We start from the raw sequence: 5,610 nt of genomic DNA on the forward strand, positions 1-5,610 counted from the left end.
CTGTTATAAAAGCGACAAGCAAATAACGAAGAACGAAACAAGAACACACGCAGGGGACACAAGATTTAACGTGGAAAACCCCTTCCAACACAGAAGGGGAAAAAAACCACGGGCGCTGCAAAACTTCACTATATCGGGAGGTGTTTACAAACGCCGTGGGTTATCTTATAATCTGATAAAACCTAGCCGGCGGCTTACAAGATGTATATATAGGCGGTGCCAACGATCCGTACCGTCAGAAGTTAGCCTCCCTTTAGTATATGAATTTGGATCACAATACAACATAGACAATGACCAAGTTGCAAATGGCATAAATGCACTCACCCTGTAAATGAGTTGGATCGAATTATCTCTATGTGGAACATTGTGCCTTGAGTACATACAAACAATTGGTTCACTGTGAGGAACTCCGGAACTGGTCTGCTCATAAATTCTTAAGAATTTCTACCTTCCACAAAGTTGGCAAGAAAATATCAGGTTAGCAGTTCCCCAGTCCATGGGTGCGAGGGTCACACTCGTAACGGCTGTGCTTGCGGCAATGGCGATCTTTTAACTCGTTGCTTTGGAGAAACCGAAATGGTTCACTCAGAAGATTAAAAAGCTGATCCGTGATTTCCTTTGGGTCGGTAATGATGAGGCTTCTGGTGCTAAATGCCTAGTAAAGCAGAAAGTGGTTTGTTCTCCTATAAACCATCGTGGCCTGGGCATCACCAACCTGCAAGTGCAGTGAACAGCCCTTCGTGTGCGCGGGCTATGACAGTCCTGGACTGATGACACCAGGCCATGGATTGGGCTTGTGCTACCGATTGATGATACTGTCAGACAGCTTTTCTCTGCCTGGGTAAAGATCACACTTGGTGATGGCTCCATTGCAAACTTTTGGAGATGGGGGGAGGTCAATGCAAGCGAAGCGGCAAATCCCCAGATACAAGGACAATATGAAGGCATGCGGAGATCAAGCATGCACCTAGTTCCGTAATTTCCGATGGACTCTGAACGAAGAGCTTATTTGTTCTTTGTGATCAACAAATTGCTTGTGTAAATTTCAGAATGGTGTCCAACAGTGAGTCAGCTCGGTGGTCGAGGAGGAGAAAGCACGCACAATTAACTGACCTCAAGTTGCAGCCTTGCATGTACACTTCCTTGATGCACTCCCTTCCTGCTGTTTTATCAAACGAAACTTACCTCATCGTAGCCTTTTCTCCTCCTAATGCCCATGCCATGATGCAACTTCATTTCGAGCTTATGACCATCGACATGTGCCATCCTGACCGAACAGGTCGAATAACTTAAAAGTGATACTGCAGCCCTGTTCAAGCAATTTACGGAGGCCAACCAAAAGTTCACCACTGCAGTCACAGGTAACAGGATCCTCAAATCAAATGTAGAGACGTTAAGAATCAAATTAACAACAGTTCTCCTTTGATAAAAAATAGTCATTCTAAATGTAGAAAGAGATGCAACTCACAATGTATTGATTGGGTGCATATGGCGTTACATATATAGGCCACGTCCTCGACTATACAAGGAAGGAGACGGGCCCAATAATAAATACAAAGATATGTATCACTATACATAACTACAGAAGATACACATCCGGATATGCAAGGATATGTATCTTAACACTAAACGACCATCATCTCGTAAATATCTGAAATTGGCCACAGGTCAAAACTGCAGCAGATATGGTTGGAAGAAGCAGAGTGTCTTGCAGCCTAGGACAACTCGGGCTGGTACCATTCCTGAGGTCCAGAAAGATGTGCCAAGCTTTGGCCGTGCTAGCCAAAGGGTTGGATTTCCCTGGGGACAGTGCATGCTTCACAGGTCTAGCCCAAGCCCAACAAGTTCAGACTTTGACGAGCCTGGATAGCGGGATGTCTAGCAAGGTGACCAGCTGTTTGGCTGACATTTGGCCTTAAGATTCACAGCCAAGCAGCACCTCCGAGTAAATTAATAGCATACCTCACAAACTGCGAAGGTACTTAATACTGAAGGTCACTGGGTCTTAAAAGGAAACTCAGGGAGTCAAACTGTCCCATGTTTTCTGTACGGGTGGGTGGTGCATATATGCACTGCTGTTCATGTGGAGCCAATTGAGGCGTCCTCTGTCTAGTGGTTCTGTAACTTGTTGTACATATTGCTTCCTTTCATGCTTGTGCAGAAAGCTTAGCTATGTATGAGTTGCTTGGTTCTTTGATGTAACTCTGATGTACTGCATCAGTGTATACTACCAACTGTTGGCAGTTATGACAGAATGTAATAAAATGATGCCAACCTGAGCAACCCCATACCTTGATCATACACAGCTTCCAGCTGTAAAAAAGCTTGTATTTGCACAAAACTGCGAAAGCAGAGTGGCATGTAAATCAACTATCCTGGTAACCATTAAAATAACCATTAATTTTCACGTAATGGACAATGAGGTAACCTGGTCGAAGTTCTCCACACCTATCACCCACTATTTTGTAGAAAGATCTGCGAAATATAGTGTGTCGCTTAGGATCCAAAATCACTTTATCAAAAACTATCTCTACTAGATCAAGGATCGTCTTCGTTGCTTCGTAGAGGGGCTACAGTAAAATGGTAAGAGGCACAGAAAGTGTGGTTACTGAAAATGCATGCATTAGTTATTATTACTACTTATATTTTATATGAGTTCAGTGACTTCCAGAGAGTATAAAGGGGGGCAATGATTCAATACATGTTATGACGTTATTGTATAAGTAATCTTTCTATATAGAGCAGCTGTACCCCCACAGATTGTTCGCATCCACTGCTATTTCAAATCAGAGCAAATCCTGGTCCCTCTAAAAACATGAAGATAAAGGAAGAATATTTGGAATGAATCAAGTGGAAAGGGTTGACCGAATAAAAATATCTAAAAAGTGAATTTGCCACTGGCGAGTCAGAGGGACAGCAATTGCAGCACCTTTCCCCCCACCAGACATGCCGTTATTCTCTATTATTATTTTGAAGCTGAAGAAAAAAAATATCGCAATGCTCAAACGTGTCATATTTCCATTCATGCTTTTGGGCCACATATTTTATTCCTGGTCCACTATCACCTAATACACCAAACAGCAGGAACCGTATATGCCGTTCTATGACAAACGTAGCTCTGTGAATCAAACATTATGGAATCTCTGCTCCAAACTAAGCCACATTAAACTCACATATCGTATTCGCAAGAAATCATGCATGTGCAACTTGGCCCAATCAAACTAAAACGAATGATGAGCATAGCTTTAAAAGCAAGTGGCAGGAAATCTGGAACGGTTTGCCCACCAGACATGAACGACGAATCCGGAGATGTGGGAAATGATCTCTCAGAAAGAGAATAAGCCAAAGTGAAAAGTAAAAAAAAACTTGCAGTCTCTGACTGCTCCTTGCCTATTCAATTGGTGACAAAAAAACTTAATCTGTGGATAATGAACTCACGACAGCCTGGGAGGACATAGGATCAGCATGAATGCTATCTATCAAGCAGGATACGACAAACATTGTAAGGAAAGAGGCACCAGCAAACCTAATGATTTGCTTACTCTTTCTACGTAAAGGCAAATCTTATTTGGGAAAGGAATATTTGACTATGCTGCAGCTATATGCATTATAGTTCTTACCGTCTGGCTAGGCTTTAATATCTCTTATGTTATTCCAAGAAAATATAATTGGTTGTAGATGCACAGATCTTCACACCTCATAAAATCTTCGAAAACCCTTCCAAGTCATGAAGAAGTCATAGGTCAGATTTTCAATTTTTAACCTTGTGTGACTATCTAAATATTTATGTTTTTATTCTGATGTGGAGGCTTTGTTCTTATTTTACAATTAAGAAAACACTATTAAGTTTTTAAATTCAGAAGAGATTTCACTGCTTCCAAAATTTTGAAATTATACCCTGCATCCAAGCATACCCTAAAAGAAGACTAATTGACTGAAAAAAGCCCATATCAAACAACGTTGAACATGTTATCCACTGCTCAAGTAGAGAAACTACTTGTGCAAACCCTACAGCACAATGCATGATTCCAGTAAAACCACATTGCTCTGAATGGAAGCGGACAGAATATCAGTCCATATCAAACCTAACACCTCCATCCAAAAGAATCAGGAATCCCCTTTGACAAAGTTCCATAACAATAGGGGCTAGCCATATCTTGAGGTTATTCTCTTGGAAGTCTATATATAGCAAGAAGAAGGGTCAAGCTGACATATAAGACAAACATTTAGATAACTGAAAATCCAATACAGGAAGCTGCTACCCATGGTCAGACCTGGATATATACACATCTCAACCCTCTAGCAGTGTGTGTCCTAGAGAAGTTAAGTTCAGTGCTCCCTGTCAGACAAAAGGCAACAACAGTTGTGAGTTATGCTGTTAATGGCCATACGTGAGGCGAGATAGAGAATGGAGTGTAGCCAAGGATGACTTGCCAGTTATGCGCATGTAATTATCAGGGGGAGCATATGCATCCCTGGTTTGAAACATGCTGATATTTTCTGGCAAGTTGTCCTTGGCTAGCATCTTGTTCTTTATCTCTCACGCAAGGCTGTTGCATGGATTACATGGTTTACCTTTGGCTTTCTGATCATGCTTGCAGCACATATAGCATACCATTACACATTAAGGATTTAAGGGAGGGATTATGCCATTATATACCCTCATTGTCTTATTTTAGCTGAGTAGATTGATGTACTCATGTTGGTTCTTACGTAACCATCTACAGATAATTTAACTGAGTTAATAATTTCAGACTGACAGTAAACATGTGGTCATGGAGCGGAGGCTTCACTGCACCAAAATTCCGCCTGATTGCCCAGGAGGGGCATAGTCTCCATTTGGTTATTAACCCAAGATAGTGTACTTGCAGGAAATGTTTTTGCCAATAAGAGGCAGTGGAGGAGGTATATTCTCGCAGTAAGGAGAGCACTGATCACACATTTTTGGGTGCACGTTGAGAAGGACTAATTTCTCCGTATGTTCTCAGCAAATAATGCAACTAGATGGCAACCTAGGCTTGCAAGCGGCGCGGGATGCCGCAGAAAATTATCACTAACCATGCACTAATTTCTATCTGATATAATCAATCGTTTTGCTGCCATTTTGATTATGCGGGACGCTGCCTGCCACCCTATGGCACACCATGTATAACTGTATGAGCGACCGGAAGGGACCCGAATATTTCTTGCTCAGATTTTCGACGTGACTAGAAATACATGTACTGCAGGGTTGGAAACAGATTCTTCAGAAGCTATTACTATCTGCGACGCCCTTAGTGACGATTTCCATTGCACCCAGAGTAAGTAGCGACCGGAACCCCACAACTAAGAGCTTCGCTAGGAATCCCTGATACTGTATTTATCTACTCTAGATTTTCATGTATATATCCAGCATGGTTTTACATCAAGAGCACAAATACTAGCTGTTGGGGTTGGAGCGTCGGAAGAAGCAGGGGCCAGAGAGGGAGTAAGCAGCATACCTCCTCCTCACATCTCATGGCTCGCCGTGCCGTGGCGGAGATGGAGCAGAAAAGGCGGAGGCGAATGCGAGAAGTGCCGCGTCGGCGGCGAGCCGGCGACCTCGTGGCCGTGGTTTGGGTGGCGGCTCCG

General features: G+C 42.7%; 1 pseudogene; it reads left to right on the forward strand.

The window, feature by feature from the left end:
- Positions 1 to 1,050: 1,050 nt before the first annotated feature.
- Positions 1,051 to 1,919, forward strand: LOC124684665 (annotated as a pseudogene).
- The last annotated feature ends 3,691 nt before the right edge of the window (positions 1,920 to 5,610 follow it).

The sequence above is a fragment of the Lolium rigidum genome, chromosome 1 (genome assembly GCF_022539505.1).
Source record: "Lolium rigidum isolate FL_2022 chromosome 1, APGP_CSIRO_Lrig_0.1, whole genome shotgun sequence".
NCBI classification, from domain to species: domain Eukaryota; kingdom Viridiplantae; phylum Streptophyta; class Magnoliopsida; order Poales; family Poaceae; genus Lolium; species Lolium rigidum.